This window comes from Lemur catta, chromosome 4, assembly GCF_020740605.2.
Source record: "Lemur catta isolate mLemCat1 chromosome 4, mLemCat1.pri, whole genome shotgun sequence".
Lineage (NCBI taxonomy): Eukaryota > Metazoa > Chordata > Mammalia > Primates > Lemuridae > Lemur > Lemur catta.
In genome coordinates, this window is record NC_059131.1 from 68,842,148 (window position 1) to 68,859,667 (window position 17,520).

The 17,520-nt window shown below is 48.6% G+C and overlaps 1 long non-coding RNA gene across 2 annotated transcripts; it reads right to left on the bottom strand.

Moving 5' to 3' along the window:
- Positions 1-8,935: 8,935 nt before the first annotated feature.
- On the bottom strand, positions 8,936-10,747 carry LOC123637171. 2 transcript variants are annotated; one of them, XR_006734759.1, is made up of 3 exons: positions 10,655-10,747; positions 10,211-10,391; positions 8,936-9,327 (listed from the first exon to the last, which is right to left on the bottom strand). It is a non-coding gene; the product is annotated as an uncharacterized LOC123637171 (long non-coding RNA). The 2 variants fall into 2 exon arrangements; XR_006734760.1 differs by having other exon boundaries at positions 9,499-10,391.
- Positions 10,748-17,520: the final 6,773 nt, after the last annotated feature.

Below are 17,520 nucleotides of genomic sequence, written 5' to 3' on the forward strand. Positions count from 1 at the left end.
CTGTTGTGAGGACTAAATGAATCAATGTACATAAAATTCTTCCAAAGGGCTCTTACTGTCCTTATTCAGCAACTAGCTGAAGGCCAACTCTGCATAGCCCATGTTTAAAATGAAGTGTGTGTCAGGTGATAAGACCCCACTCCTGTCCCCCTGCCATCTGGGCCAAACTCTTTCACACTTTTCCACTGCTGATAGAATGAGAAACCATGAAGAACAGGCTGCTGCCAGAGGTGGAGGGCCAGGGTTGCAACGCATGGCACATGGATGGGCTCACTGGCCTGGCCCAGACCTTGACTGCCCACAAGATCTTTGGTGAATCCTGCCACTGAGCCTGTGAGCCTGAAGGTCCCTCCCCACCCTCACCTTTAGGACAGAACAAGACAACTTGCCACATGCCACAGAACACCAAGCTGAGCACTGTGGGTTTGAAGTTTCCTTGAGGATATTTCCACTTCTGACTAACTCAGTGGGTGGACTTTAGCTACTGAGAGGTAGGAAGGCTGACCCCACGCCCAGCCCCTCCAGCCCTGAGGAAGTCCAGACAAAAGGAGGAGACAGTACCACCTTGGCAGTTTCTGACCTCAGAGACACAGTCAAGGAAATGCATCTGAGGTCACTGTTCACTGTGCATGAAGTCAGCATCCTGGAAATAGTCTGCTTGGAGGAGGGAGACTCAGTGGGCTTGGACATATTGTGGAGCCAGATCAGGAACAAAGGCAGCTTCAGAGGCCACCCATGAGGACTTAAATGGGAGCAGGGGAGAGAACATCCAGGGAAGAGAAGGTAGGTGCCTTCCAGTGAAGAAGAACCACCTCCTCTCTGCACACCAGTCCCCACCCCATCTCCAGATGCACGAGGTAGTAGTAATATCTGCAGTGTAGTTGAATGCTTACTCTGTGCCAGGCACTTTCAGGTGCTCTGCTATGTGTGATCTCATGTGACACTCTTCCTAAAGCTCTGATGAGGCACTTTCACCTTATTTTACAGATGAAGAAAGGGAGGCACAGAGAAAGAAGCAGGAGGTAAAGCAGTGAAGAACCTAACAAATTTAAAAACTGTGAGTGCTTTTTCCCAGGGTGCCAGTAAGTGCAGAGCCAAGTATGATATAGCCCTAGGTGTTAACTCTTATTTGCACTTAACACATTTACAACCTCCTCCTTTCCTCATTTTGATTAACTCTGTTGCTTTTCCAGCCTGTGTTTTAAGTCTCTCCAAACCCTGTTGCAACAGAAAAGGGCATTTCTAGGAGACCAGTCTCCAAGATTGGCCCCACTTTCCCCAGAATAGGAAGAGGCAGGAAGCCAGAGCACATGTTCTCTCCAGAAATAAAGTTGTTGCAATGGCCTGATCATGTCTTAGAGTTCCTGAAAGCTCTGTTCTCTTGAGACTTCTCAAAAAAGGAAACCTATCTTGCAAGACAAAACCCACCTGTAGTCAATTCCTACAAGAAATAGGTTCAAAATAATGTTTTCAACAAGGACCAGACATCACCACCACTTTCCCACCCGCTTTGGATGTGGCTGGCCTCTCTGTCTCCGGACATTTCCCGTTTCCTCACCCCTCACCACCCAGGACTGGGCACTCAGCCTGTGTGGTTCTGCCCCTACAAGGTCCTCGGGAAGCTGGGGACCTGGGCTGGGGGTAGGGGTGGGGTTCTGTCAAGCACCCAGACAGCCAGGCTCTGATGTGGAGACGCACTGGTTGAGGCTGGTCTCAGGCCAGCACCCCACAGCAAGCAAGAGCTGTGGGAGGCGGTGCCAGGCACACGGGTGGGTCATGTCTCTGCTGATGCAGGCGTGTAGGAGTGGCCACCCACTCTGACTTTATGTGCCTCCTCCCTGGCCGCTCATTGCCTGGTCTCTTTGCTTTGGTTTTGAGTTCACACATGTGTGTGTGATGTTGCCTGAAAGCCAAGCAAAGGGAGCAGAAGCACAGGCCTTAGAGCTGCAATGGTCCAGATGTTTCTGGTCCTCCTCTGAGCCAGCTTCCAGACAGCACAGCCTCCTGAGTACTTCTTCAGTAAGACCTCTCTGAAGACCTAAACCAGGACTCCTCATTTTCCCCAAGCTTTCTCAGCTCTTAATTGGGGAAGAAAGGCAACTCTTTGGAAACTCAAGTTGCTGGCACTGTGTGTGATGAAGATCCTGTGGCAGGAGAAAAAGGGGTCAGCTTGCTGCCCCCACACCCAGGACTGTGGTTAGGCTGAGAAAGTGGTGGGGGGTGGGGGTGCAGCAGGACGTGACTCATCCACACAGTCATCCCAGGAGGAGGTGGAGGGTAACAGCATCAGGCTCTGTGTGGCTTCCCTAGCCCTCCATCCATTCATTCGTTCATTCCACAAATAGCCTGCTGTGGATCTAGCAGGTCAACAGGATGGACCAGCCCACGCCCTCACAAGGCACAAACTTCTCCTTTACTTTAGTTTCACACCAAGGACTGGCCATGCATACAACAGCCAAGGAGGTAAAGTCAACCTCCCCCCATCCACCCCACCAGACCTGCCATTTCTGCACGTGACCCCCACACCCATCTTCCAGTACACCCTATTTGTCATTCAGTCTCTTGGCAGACACTTCCAGAGCACAGGAGACTATGACAGGCCTCTGGTCCCACAGCCCAGCCTACCTCACAGAGCTTCCTGCTCCCCAGCGTCCCTCCCTGCAGGCTCAGGCCCGCTCAGGCATCTGATCCTCCCAGCATGAGAAAGCTGTCCTAGAAGAGCCCCATAGGGCCAGTGGGGGACAGAAGGGTGTCTGTCCTGGGGGAGTGACTAGGGCCTGGGGCTACACCTCGCCCTTGCTGGTCCAGAATTCAGGTGTTCTTGGAGCTCAAAGGAGGGCTTCAGCTGTTGGGAACTGCCTCATGGGAGACTGAGGTTCAGAGCGGAACCCCATTTCTTAATTTTCAGTGGGGAAGTTCATTTCCAGTGATGGAGACTGTCTTGCCCTCTGCCTAGAGCCTTACTCCTCAAAGTGTGGTCTGAGGACTAGCAGCAAGGGAGCTTGCAGAATCTCTGCCTGCACCCTAGACTTCCTGAATCAGAATCTGCTTGCTTTTTTTTTTTTTTGTGACAGGTCTTGCTCCATCACTCAGGCTAAAGGGCAGTGGTGTCATCATAGCTCACTGCAACCTCAGACTCCTGAGCTCAAGTGATCCTCCTGCCTCAGCCTTCGGAGTAGCTGGGACTACAGGCTTGCGCCGACACACCCAGCTAATTTTTCAATTTTTTGTAGAGATGGGGTTTTGCTCTTGCTCAGGATGGTCTTGAACTCTTGGCCTCAAGTGATCTTATGCCCTCAGCCTCCCAAAGTGCTGGGATTAAAGGCATGAGCCACTGTGCCTGGCTGTAACCTGCTTTTTAACAAGCTTCTCGTGATTTTTGTGCACGCTGCAGTTTGGGAAGCAATCACCAGGAGAGTAATGATTCTTGTTACCTGGTAAGTTTAGAAACAGTATGTTAACACATTCTTTTTCAGTCAGATATTTAAAAACCACCATTTTTTTTATTATTTTAAGTCATATTTTTCTGAGCAAGCACTCCTACCGTTTTAAGTAAGGGGTAGTTCCGCACATGGGCCCTGGGGCCAGACTATCTGAAATTAGAATCTTATCTCTACCATTTACCTGCTATGAAGTTGGGTGAGTTGCTTAACTTCTCTGTAAAGTGGAGATAACAGGGTTGTTATATGAGACTTAACTAAGGAAAGGGCTTAGCACTATCCCTGGCATTTAGCAGGCGCTGATTTAGATATTACTTGGATTTCGGTGTCCCTAAATTTTGTATGCACTACATTTACCATCTTTTAGGATGAAATGCTTCTGTGGTTGGTGGTCTCATCTGTTAAGCACAAATTCTTCCCAGCTTTATTTTCCAAAAGCAACTTTACTCCTGGGGGCAACTTACAGCAGTATACCCCTAAATATATCCATTCCAGGAATGTTCATTTCTTCATCCATTCAACACCCACCATCTGCAGGGATTTGAACTTTTTAACTGTAACCTTGAATAATGCCTCTACCTTTTTAATGATGATTATAAAATCCAATTTTGATGATGATTTATAAAAACCTTAAATATGTATAGGACTCACCCTTCTGGTTCTAGGTACCTTCAAAAGCATCGTTTCATTTTATCTTCACATCTATGTGATGTAGACAGAGCAAGTATTAATATTATTACCCTGTGTTAAAAAACATGAGAGTCAGAGCCCACAACTACATAACTAGTAAGTGGGTGTAGGGCCTGGAATCCTGGCACAGTGGGCCCTGTTAGGTGTTGTATGAATGAATGACTCCAAGTCCAGTGTTCTCACTATCCTGTGTTGCCTCCAGATTTAAACCAGAGGAACAACTTATCCTGATGGGGATGCAACCTTCAGGCCAGGTAAGGGAGAGAAGGGAAGAGAGTACTTCATGCAGTGACCTCTGTTGCACATTCTCTTTTCCATTGTCCCCATAAGAATTCATATTTATCAGACTTGTGTTCCGACTATTTAGTTCATAAAATATGGTTGCTGAAACTACTAGACTAATAGGGGAAATGGTTTAGGGCAAGAGGAGCTCAAGATTTTTAAAAACTATTATAAAAATAATACATGTTCATGTCTGTAAAAACTGTACCATAGAGAAGGGTATCAAGTTAAAAGTACACCTTCTGGTAAATTCACACCTAATGGGTACAGTGCACACTATCTGGGAGATGGGCACACTTATAACTTTGACTCAAATGGTACAAAAGCAATTTATGTAACCAAAACTTTTGTAGCCTTTAATATTCTGAAATTTAAAAAAAGTACACTTCCTTAGAATCCAACTATCTAATCTAACCCCCAAAGTGACCACTATTAACAGTTCCTTGTGATATGCACATATATAAGGTGTTTATATTTTTCTCTAATACGTAATATATATCATTTTTTTTTTTTAGTCAAAATCATACCATGGAGTTTTACAACTTGTCCTTTGTTTTTTTCACATAACATTGTCTTTGATATCTTTGCATGTCTCTGCATATAGATCTTTCTGATTTTTTTCTTATATTTGAATGATAGTCCATTATAAAGTGTGTGTGTGTGTGTGTGTGTGTGTGTGTGTGTCCTTGTGCAAGTGGGTTCGCTGGGTCATGGGCTGTGTGAATCTTTTCATGTTAAATGATGCTGCCAAACTGTACCAGTTTAGACACCCACTCAGCGCATAAGAGAATGCCAGTTTCAAGGCTGGGGGATATTTATGGTCTCCCTCAGATTACACAGGTGGCAGGTGCCCTAATAACCCATCTATATCTCCTTTGCCAACATCAACCTCCCTCTTTAGCATCTCTTTAACGCTCAGTTAAACGAAACTGAGAATGAAACCTTTGGACTCTTAACCTCAGCAGGGTGGCTTTCTCTTTGCCTCCCTTTCCAGCCTATACTTTCCTTCCTGAGCAAGCTTGTCTCTTCCTTCACACTGGTCCTCTCCTCCATCCACCCCCTCCCGGCCGGCCCCCACAGCCAGCCCAGTCGTGAGGCCTCCTTCCCACAGGGTTTGAGGGGTCTGTTTGCTTTTCCAGTGAGGTCATCCTCACCGCCACCTCCTTGTTTGTTGATGTTCCCTGCCGTTGGCAGGGTGGTTGTTATGGGGTCAGCGTGGATAACCAAACCCTGAGAGACACAGCTTTGCTGCTAGGAACTCTAAATCTGTAGTTACTCACCATCTCAGCGAAGGCCGGCTCATAGAGCTTGCTGCCAAGGGCGCTGATGAAACGGACCAGCCCTTGCCCTCACCTCCCAGTGGTTACCCACTTTCACTTCCCGTCCGTCTGCTTATGCCTGGGCGCCCAAAACAGGCGCCACTCCTCGGAGTACTCACTGATGTTTACAGCCCTTGGGGTGACTTCCAGCCACCAGTTCTGATGGGGCCCTATATGGAGAAAGGAGGGAGAAGAGGTAGCAAAAGGAAAAGAGAAAATTGCTGGTGCTCAGGGCTCAGCCCTGAGCTGAGAACACCTGGCCATTCCCTGAGAGTGCCTGGTCCGTCCAGCTGCCTGGCTTCCCTCTGCCATCAAACCACAAGACTGCAGACCAGAGCCTGTGGGGGGCCGAGCAGGCACAGGCGGCACACGATGGAGGGATATGGGGATGCAGCCTGTCATGAAATGCAAGCTTAGCATCTCCATCTACTCCTCCGCCTCACCTGGCTCTTTCTCCTCAACAGGTTCAGTGCTTCTCTCTCTGTCGCCTTCCTTTTTTGCCTCCGAACATCACTTTTATCTGCTACATGCTCCCTGAGATGGTGGTCTACACCCATTACTCTCCTTCCCCTCCACCTGCTCTCCTGGACTCTGGAATTGGTTGCCCCCTTCCCCAGCCCTGCTGAAATTCCTCTCACCCCGCTAGCTCCCGACTCCTCAGTACCTTCCCAGTGCTCATTCTCTCTGAAACCACTACGATTGATGATACTGATGGAGCGCTTCCTTCAGGCTGTCTTTGCTGACACCTGTGTACACTCCACCTTTCCAATTCCATGGCAGTATCCTTCACCATCCCCAATCTCTCTCTCTCTCCATGTGTCCTTTGGGGTCTTGCCTAATCCATCCCCAACCTAAATTACCACCTCCATGTACATTTCCACCAAACCGCCATCTCCTGGTCCACAGTCCTAAATGCAAGCTGTGTATCTCTTGTGTCATATGTAATACATTTAAAACAAAATTTCTCAGCTTCTCACCTCCCACCCCAAGCAGCCGCCCTCTCATGACTCCTCTACTTCCATACCTAGAGCTGCGTCTCTCTTAGATACGCTGAAACTTCAAGCTTCGTGTCCTTTAAACTGTTTGACTCTCACACTGTGTCAGTCTTTACGTCCTCTGAGATTTCCCCCAAATCAGAGCCTCTTTCAGCTCCCACCACTGCTACCTTTCCTGGCTTGTTGAGTCCTGGGTGAGCCAGCCCTCTAGGCACTGTGCCGTCTGCCTTCCTCCTCACTCCCCCTTGCAGACACCTCACCTCTAAGGTCCCTGTGGTGCAGACTTTCTCCAGTCCACTTCCTTATGTCCTTCCCCGCTGTGGAACTTCCCTCTTCCCTCCAGGTTCAGTCTGCACCTTACCTCCATGAGTCCCTTTGTCCCTCAGGGATGGAAAGAGATCTCACATCTAAATTCATCTCCAAAATGCAGATGTCTACCCCCTGCATTGGGTCTGGCACGATCAGCCCTCTTTGCCTGTGTGCTTGCTTTGTCTTCCTAGCAATGTCAGAAGCTCCTGGAGCACCGTTGCATTTCCTCATGCCCTGCTAGGAGGGGGTTGGTAAATTCATAAGCCCAGGGGCAAGACTTGGAAGGCAAATACATGAGGTAGACAGGGAGGAAAGTGTATGATATCGTAGAGAGTGGAAAGGCCTGTGTTGGCCAACAAAACCCATCTGTAAGTTGAATGGACCCACGAGCCACACCAGTTTGAGGACCTCGGCCAGGTGTCTGGCCCTGGCAGGGCTTCCATAGATCCTTCTTTACGGCTGATCCCCAGGGGCAGTATTCAGTCCTCAGCGTCTGGAGGAGTGTATGGGGCAGGGTGACCTGATTTCCTGAGCCTGGAGGTGTCAGCTCCTCTTCTCACCCAGCCGGCTGTGCTGCACCTGACGTCAGATGCTGCCCCGGGAGGTCTAACCAGCAGCAGATTTTCTCACTCATTTACTAAAGAAAGAGTGGGCCTGCCCCTCCTCTGCTCATGACCCGCTCAAGGCCAGCCAGACCGAGTTTGCTCAGTGAGGGCGGCGGGGCAGCCCCTTTATCATCTGAAGCATTTGTGAAGCCCCATTTGCACACTGACTTCGGTAGTTGAGGGACTCAGGGCTGACAAGGGGGGTGGCAGGTAGGGGTGGGGTGGAGACAGAAGGACAGGAGGAGAAAGATGGTGGGGGGCAGAGAGAGAGAGAGAGAGACATGCAAGGGGAAGACAGAGCATGTAGAAACCAGGCCCCCAGTTTTCACTCCTCCCGTGGCGTGTCTCCCACCCCTGCCTCCCCAGCTGCCCCAGCCCTCACCCTTGGCACCTCCCAGGTGTTTCCCAGCCACCAGCCTCAGCCTGCTGCAGCCTCCCCAGCTGGCCAGACACAGCTGCTGAGCCATTGCTTCCTAAAAGTCTTTCCCCACCGCCACTGCCTACAGGACAAACTCCAGACGGTTCTGTCTGGCTGGGGCTTTCCATGCCAGGCCTCCACCGTCCATCCAGCTTTATTTTCCACTGCTCCACAACGGGGAGGATCTCTCTTCCCAGTCCAGCTTGTCACCACCACCACCTCCCTTTGGTGCACTGAAGCAAGGGGCCTCACATGGTTGCCTTAGAAAGCAAACTTCCCCATGAGTGATAGCTGCTCCCAAGTGTACCCCTCACTTCCCTCCTTGCAGCAAGCCTGGGAGCAGTATAGTTTCCCAAATTCTACAGATGAGGAGAAAGTGGGATCAGAAGAGGTCAGTTACTTCTCGAGACCACAGGGCTATGAGTGGGAGAGCTACAGTCTCAGCTCAGGCCCGTTTTACTCTGAAGTTGAAGGTCTTCTCATGTTACCCTACTTAAAGGAAAGCTGGAAGCTCCTGGGAATGTGGGCTAGGTTATACTTTTTTTCTTTGACAACGAGTACAATGGTGCCTTAGTTCATTCAGGCTGCTATAACAGAGCCCCACTGACTGGGTGGCCTCTAAGCAACAGAAATGCTTTCCCCACTGTTCTGGAAGCTGGGAAGTCCAAGATGGAGGTGCTGCCAGATTCGACACGTGGAGAGGGCCTGCTTCCTGCTTCCTGGTTCACAGACAGCTGCCTTCTCACTGTGTCCTCACACGGAGAACGGGCCAGGGGACTCTCTGGGGGTCTCTTTTATAAGGGCACTGACCGATCCATCATCCATGAGGGCTGTCCCCTTGTGATCTAATCACCTCCCAAAGGCCCCACCTCCAAATACCATCATATTGGGAGTTAAGTATTAACATATGAATTTGGGGGGAGATACAAACATTCCACCTGTTGCACACAGGTTACAACTACAGTATGTAACAAAGCAGGGCTCGGTGAATATGAACAATCATTCCTTTTTTTACTGTTTTTTTAATCTATAAAGTTGCCCAAGTTCACTTTAAAAATTAAATTTCCTCCCTTCCAGCACAGCACTGTCCTCCTAGAAGGCATGCGATCAGGTTGGAAGAACAAAGACACGATGCGAGTGAGGCCCAGACACAGGCAGAACCTGGCTGGAATGTTCCCACCAGGGCTTCTTTCTGGGGTGGCAGACCCGCTACAGAATGCAGCTCACGTGTGTGTTGTCGCTTTCTTTGTGAAAGACGTGCAGTTAGCACTATCAGAGAACAAACAGGACTCATGTAATGTCGTGATTTATGTACAATGTTTTACAATCTGTGTCATTTCTGACTGTGACAAAAAACGTTTTTACCCCTGCAATGTTGCTAGATTGGGACGAGATGGGGGCACAGCCTTGTCTTCGGCCCCCACCCCTGTATCCACTTACCACATGCACTCAGGGGGAGGCACAGCCAGAGAGACAGTGACGCTCCAGAAGGCTCTGGAGTTGGGTTAACTGTCACACTTGAGTGGTTATCACCTGCCATTACTTTCTTTGAATGGCGAATCAGTTGTCCTTCAACCCCTGCTTTAAGAAACTGCTTTTGAGTGCCAGAGGTCACCTCTGAAGTCCAGGTTTATTTTCTTCATTTCTCAAATTGTGCAGTTTCTGTACAAAGTGACAGGGTAGCTGAGTTTTGTAAACTGAAGCCCAGTCACTGCTCCCTGGCCCTGCACGGCTCCTGCCATCCTGCTCCCAAGTGAAGCTCCTGAGCTGGCAGTGACCCCCTGCCCAGGCAAGCACAGGGAAGAGAGGGGCACCTGTAGACCCCAAGATGCAGAAATTCATCTCCTCTCATTTACTCACAAACTCTTTTGGGCCAGAGCTTTCCCAGGCCAGGCTCCCTCCAGAAGCTCAGCTGAGCAGCCGGCCACCTAGATGGAATTGCCTTATAGCACAGTGTGAGAAAGCCCCCGCAGAGATGAGAACAGAATAGGCTGGGGCAGCAGGCAGAGTGTGCGAGTTCTTCCTGGGACGGCGGATGGTGTGATAAAAGAGTGAAAGAAGGATATGAGGCCCTGAACAGGGAAGCTGCAAAGAGCAGGCCCAGGGCCCAGTCCTTGCCCAGAGCATGACATCCATCAGCATCGTCACCTACCTCTCCTTAACGAGGCCAGACTCTCTTGGTCTGCAGATCAGAGCCGGCTGAAGCCCTCGTTTGTTTACAGCTTAATCCTGATCTGGTCCTGCCTTGGAAGCAAAGCTCTTCTCCCTTCAGCACTGACAGCTTCTCCCCACACTTAGGACCGTGACTTTCCACCAACAAGTCCCAACAAGCACTTTATAAAACAATGAAATAAAATAAAATTTCACAGTGCGTTCAACATGGTATCATTTCAAAACTTTTGTTACAGCTGTGTGTGTGTGTGTGTGTGTGTGTGTGTGTGTGTGTGTGTGTGTGTGAGTGAGAGAGAGAGTGGAGGTAAACTGGGTGGGAAGATAAAATGTTACTGTGGGCTGAGGTTTAAAAGTTTAAGAAACATTGCTTTAAGGGAAAACATTCATGCATCAAATATTAAACAAAAGCAATCAGAAACTGTACCTTATTTGAAGATAAAGAAAAGAGCAAGTCTTGCTCCTGCACTTTGGAAGCTGTGAATCTGGGGGGAGAAGACAAACATACCACTAAGACAGGATGTGAAAACCACACTGACAGAGGGCTTCAAAGTGCCTGCAGTTGGGAGGAGGAGCCACCACCTTCGGGGACCTCAGTGCTCCTAGAGGAGGCGGTGTGTGGGCTGGGCCTGAAGCCCTGTGGAGGAAGGAGGGGAGGCCGTGTTCCTGGTGGGCACAGAGCTGCAGCGGCCTGGTGTGGGGGCCCAGGACAAGGGACTTGCTCGACAAGGCTTGGGCAGGGAAAGACACAGAGGCAATGGTGACAGACAGACAAGATGGAAAAAGATCAAAAGGGGCCAGACATTGACTTTATCCTGTGGGATAAAGTGAGATTACTTTTGTTGTTGTTTCCCAAGGGGATGACGATGGAGGGCAGCGACTTGAGAGCCAGATGTTGTTGTGTTTGTCCCTATTTCGGGAATTTTTCAGGTTTATCTGAACATTGGCCTTGATTAAAATGTAGGATGCAGTGAACCAGTGGTCTGATAGGAACTACTCGTATTTTGATTTTCTTCATGTTTCCTCCTTGCTGTCCAGCTAGACCCAGCGTAGGTGTCTGGCAACCTTCCTTGCCCACAAAGCCTGCTTGCTTCCCCCTCTCATTTCCTCTCATTATCCCTGCTGAGCACCAACCCCCCAGCTGGGTAAGGGACACAGAGGGGGAGAAGCATTTTCCTCTATCACCTCTCTTTACCTTTGGGGGCTGCAGGCAAGCTGGCTTTAGGAAGGTACAGCAGGGCGGGGAGCTTGCTTTTCAGCTCAGCAAACGGAGTGGCTTAGGAAGCAGAAATAAAAGAGAAAAACAAACACAACCAAACCAAAGGTGCTAGCTTTTTATTTCCCTTTTATGCAAAAACATTTTTTAGTTGTAGATCCAGAATATAGGCTCTCCCTTTCCTTAGGTAATCTCTTGGAGCCTAGCAAATAGAAAGGGACTTGGCAAATATCCAATATCCATATGTATCTATCAGAGGGCTAAAGTTTAGGGACTGGGATTCACCAACCTCACCCCAGCTTCCTTATGGACATCTTCCTCCCAGGATGTTTGCCTTGCCGTGGAGCTCTAAGAGGTCTGGGGAGAGTGATGCACGTGTGCTTCTGTGTTGTCCCTTCCTACACAGAAGCTGGTCTTCTCCCCTGCTCCCTCTACGCCAAGCCCCTTTCTTGTCCCTTGGCTCCTGGTGGGTTCTGCTGTCTGGAATTCCCTCGCTCCTTTTCTACACCTACCTGCGTCCTAACTATAAGGTTTAGCTCAAATCCCATATCCTCCAGAAAGCCAGTCCACGCTGAGTTCTCAGAATTCCTAAAATCTTTATGGTCTTTAAATCTTTACGAATGATACAGGAATCATTCATTCCCTTACATAAAACCTCATGAGGTTAACTATTTGTTTCACTGAGATTGTAGATTTCTGGAACCCAGGAACACTAGCTCAACCTTCTGTGTCTGGCCCAGAGCTGGGCATATAATGGGATTTCAGAACTGAGATCTAATACAAACCTGACACAAAACCTGAATTCAAGACCTGGGACTTTAGGAGCTTCCTTTACCTAAGGTGCAACTTCCTGTCTTGTAAAACTTGGGAGAGTCATAGTACCTACCCTGTAGGGGTGTCGCAAATGCTAACTCAAACGGTAGGGAAATGTTTAACAAGTAGTAAGAGATTGAATATTTTTACTATAAAGTGGTAAGATAGAAGTCAAAGGGCATTCTTTTCTAGTTGCTTATTTCTGTTTATATTCAACTTTAAGGTTTTCCCCCTCCTTGTGAGTTTTATTTTATTGCTATTTATTTTTGAAATGTGAAACATTAGAACGGTTCCAAAAGTCGAGTCAGAACAAAAAGAGATATTCAGAGAAGTCCCATTTCCGTTATTCTTTCCATCCTGTTCTTACCATGCCCCGCAAGTAACTAAGCTCATTAGTCTCTGCTTCATTTTCCTTGAGCAAACAGGTACATGTTCTTGTTTCTCCCTCTCAAAGGTATTCTTGAGACAGTTTTCCTCGGAAACGAGTTGTTAGGACCCTGGTCATCTTTTGCACATGCTGGCTGGGAGGTACTGGGCAGGCAGGAGCCGTGACAATGGTGTTAGCTTTGTGCAAGTCCTCACACGGGTTATACCTGGTAAGGATGGGCTGACATTCTTCCCGTGACTAAGTCTATCATAAGTACTTACCCCGGGTCCCAAAGGTGTCCCTATGATTGGCAATGGGGCCACAACCCAGTTCCTGCTACTCAGGAGGCTGAGGCCCAAGTTCCCTGCCCAGCTGAAGCATCCCACCCAGCGCGCCGTGGCCTGCTGCTGCCCCCGGGGATGGATGCAATGCCAGTGTAAGATGGGCTTTCTGGAAAACCATCGTCAATACTTGCAAAGTCACTACAAGTCCCTGCTGCACTCCTGTGACCTTCACCCATTATGGGAAACCAGTGCTTTATGCTTCAAATCTGTATTTTTTAATGAGATCTGAAGAATCAAGGTCAAAAGGCCCCTGGGTACTTCTCGGTAGGATCTCATTTTAAGAAGGGAAAAAACTTAGTAAATAAAAATGCCCAGCCATAGGGAGGTGGGCAGAGGAAATGGAGCGCCACCGCTGGAGGACTTCACTGGAAAAAGCAGTGGGAGGGGAGGACTCGGTCTTGGAGTCAAGCTGTCCACAAGTCGGCTCTGAGGCTGTGACTCACTGGGAGGAAAAGGAGTGCCCTGTATTCTGGGGAAGGCTGCTTTCTCCAAACGGGCTCTGCGGCCAAGGGAGGAAATGAAGCAATCCAGCCTGCTCAGTAGCCATGGGGCAGGCAGGCCTGGAAGTCCAAGCCACCTCCGCTATGCTGCTTAATATTTGCCCAGTGCCCCCAAGTACAGGCAACACTAAAGACAGTGGGTCCTGGGAAGGAAGGGAGTTGGGCCCTATTTCGGGCACGTCGCTTTCCCTCTCTGGAACTTCGTTTTTTAGATGAAGGAGTGGACTGGGCAGAGACTGGGCCAACTCAGCCTATGGCCACATTTTATTTTACTCACAGTTAGCAAAACTGCCATTCCTACCATCTTACCTTAAGTTGGCTTCACAAATTTAGGCTCCCTGCCTGCCCTTTGAAGTTATTTGAAATGGCAACTCCTGGACTAGGGACGACCAAGTCCCTTCCAGCTCTGGAAAAACAGTGAGTGGGAACAGGGTGAGCAGGCTGCACCGGGATGAGACAGAGATGATCCTTCGTCCCAGGATCCTAGAGAGGGGGGCATGGCAGGGTGCCAGGGCCGGGCATCTGCCAGGCAGAACCGACACAGCTTAAGGAGAACTCAAAACAGCTTTTTCTACAGCCTCCCGGTGCTGCTGCGCCAGCAAGCTGGCACCGTGCCCACCCTTCAGTGGGCAGTGAGGGGGCTCTGCACCCATCTGCCCTGTTTCCTAAGCAAGTGGCTGGGAAGATGGTGCCTGGGCGCAGGCTGCCCTCTGCTGGGCAAGCACAGAAGCTTGTCACCGAGATCACGGACAAATCCAAGGGAAGCAGCGCTGCGGCCGCTTCTCCACATCTGTGCGGGACGAATGGAGGCCGTGTGGGCTTCTGCCTTCCTGCCTGCCACCTGCTGGGGAAGACCTGGGGCCCTCCTAGTGGTGTCAGTGCCTCCAAAAGGGTCTCTAGGAAGATAATCTCAGGTCTCATAAGTCTGCATTAAATCAAAATGCTCTTTCGGGCCGGGTGGGATGGCTCATGCCTGTAATCCCAGCACTCTGGGAGGCCGAGGCAGGAGGATCGCCTGAGCTCAGGAGTTCGAGACCAGTGTGAACAAGAGCAAGACCCTGTCTCTACTAAAAATAGAAGAGAATTAGCCTTTAAAATTAATTTTTAATATTATATAATTTAAATTTGAAAAAAATAATTAAAAACAAAAACAAAATGCTCTTTATAGACCAGGGGTGGTGGCTCATTCCTGTAATGTCAGCACTTTGGGAGGTTGAGGCTGGAGGATCCCTTTAGGCCAGGAGTTCAAGACCAGCCTGGGCAACATACTTAGGCCCTGTCTCTACTAAAAAGAAAATGAAAATGCATTTTCTGACCTAGGGCCTGACACAGTGGTGTGCTTGATAAATATTTATTGAAAAAATAAGTAGGCCAGCAGTTTCCTATGATAGAAACTGCTCCTGTTTTTATTTGGGAGAGCAATTTTACAGTTTGTTGTCCTTTCTCAACTTTCTCTAACAGCCGCTAACCCCTGATATCTACTCATTTCCAAGCTCAGGCTCCTCTGCCTGGCTCTCTCCATTCCAAGTTCATCCAATCTTGGGCTGCCCAAGGCATCTGTCTTCCAGTTCCTCAGCCCTTCCCCAGGTTCCCTCTGAGATGCCCACAGGTCACGTCAGATCTAGTTCACAGCCTCTCTCTCCCTCTTCTCTCTCTTCACGTATTTCCCGTGTCTCCCTCTTGAACACCTGGATTCTCGTTTGACCTTGTGTGCACTGGAGTTATTCTCTCCTTCCTGAAGCAGCCATGCAGGTGTCTCCTCACCCCTACCCCCCTTCACTATTAGCTGTACACTCGACACGTGTACACATAACTAAGATGGGGCAGCAGGAAGGGCTGGAAACTTCTGGTGTCATGAGAAGCATCTGGGGCCCCCTAAGGTTAGCCTGGGATGGAGCCAGGCCCAGAGTGGGGCTGGGGAGGGCCACGTGGCAGGATGCTCAGTCAGCACTGAGCTTTTCTTCAGGCCTGTTTCAGGTGTTCTCGCACAGCCCTGCACAATGATCTAACCATACTTGGGGCGGGGTGGGGGTCCTTATATTTTTTCCTATTATGTTTATTTCTCTTCCCACTTGTATTTCTTTTTCTTTCTTTCTTTTTTTTTCCTTTTCTTTTTCTTTTCTTTTCTTTTTTTTTTTTTTTTTTTTTTTTTTTTTTGAGACAGAGTCTTGCTCTATTGCCCAGGCTGGAGCATAGTGGCTATTCACAGGCGTGATCATAGCTCACTGCAGCCTCAAGTTCCTGGCCTCAAGTGATCCTCTTGCCTCAGCCCCCGGAGTAGCTGCAACTACAGCCTTGTGCCACCATGCTTAGCTGAGTAATTTATGTTTTAAAAAGCCTTCCAGGTGGTTCTGATGCATGATAAAGTTTGAGAACCTCTGCTGTGCAGAAATGCTTTACCAGTTCACATGGCTCCCAACTATGGTCATAAGCACATACTTTATATGATCTTACCAATTTTTTATAAATCTTTTCCAAATTAAATCCTAGACAATGATACATATTACACCTTAAGAAGTAAGAGATAAATCTTATAGCTCAATTATTTGAAAATAAAAATCAAATCATTTGAGTCCCTGGGCTTTACTATCTAATCTCATAGAAGAATATTTATATCACATTGACCTAGTCCTGAATTCCTATCCCTAAATTCTGTGTTATTAAAAAATGATAACATTTGGAAATAAATGAGAATAATTAAAAATGCATCAAATATGAGTTATTAAAATACTGATAAGTAGTACTAGATAATTTCTGTTCCTCTTTACACTTTGCAGAATGGAACTTACAATGTTAGTCAATGTGTAAAGCACTGATCCTGTGTAATCTTATCACATCAGCACAAACAACAAATGATCAGAATTTTCTGGCTCTGACTTACGGATGAGTAAGCAGGCAGGCCTGGGGAGCTTAAGCGTCTTGCCTGATATACACGTAGCAATAGAGAGGGGCAGGAACTGGGCTCTGTAATCTCATTCTGTGCTCATTTTACTGGAAGCCACATTTGTAGATACTGGTGCTTATCTGAGCCTAATCCCTGGAGTCTCTGCAATTCATGGGGGAGAGAGAGGCTTAGGGAGGCCAGGGGGTGGATAGGCCAGAGTCCTCCTCACAGTAGGCCAAGTGAGATCTCACACATACTGTTTGGCTATTTTGCTAGCCGTGCTTCCCTTACCAGAAGAATGTGGCCTGTTATGGCAGGAATGGCCAATTAGAGTCCTTGCATGAGTCGCCTACAGCCAAGGTAATAGCCTAAAAACAATCCTGTGCCCCTGGGGACACTGCAGAAATTAGTTCCATAAAGATTTGAAAGATACAGGGCTAGTAATTTTCATAACATCCGCAGGTACTTCACCTATTTCGTCAGTGCAAAAGGCAAGTGGTGGCGAGGGGTGAAAGTAGGTCCACACAAATGGATTCTAGGGTGGATTTGCTTACCCTGCCCACAGCACTTCTGCCAGGACCACTATTCATAGATTTACAAACGCCTATTCAATTGCAGTGGTGTCCTACAAATCATTTGACCATGAAACATATTTTCATGACAAAAGATGTTGGGCAAGAGTTATGGCCGCGGAATTCCCTGGCCTTACTACATGTCACAATATCCAGTGGCAGAGAACTTCACAGAATAGTGGAATGGCCTGCTGCAGCCCCAATTATGGTGGCGGTGTGGTCTCAATACCTGTAAATTAAGGGGATAGTGTACCTGTGGATACTTCCAGAATCCCCCCATCAGGACCAAGGCAGTCATGCCGTGAGCTGCTGGGGTGTAGACTGCCAATGACTCACAGTTGAACCCCCTTCCAGGAATTACCTTGTTCCACAGAACAGTCTTACCCAAAGTCATTCAGCCTCCCCAGTGTGGGGACACACAGACTGTTCTAAGTATGGGTAGTACTTCTGTCCATCATGCTAAAAGGTGTTGCCATTGGGAAAATGCTACAAGGAGAGCAGCAGCAGTAGGATGAGAGCACATCTAGGATCCACGCAGCATCCCTAGTCCAGCCGTGTGGTATGGGTGAAATTGTACAGGAAGGGTGGGGGGCAGAG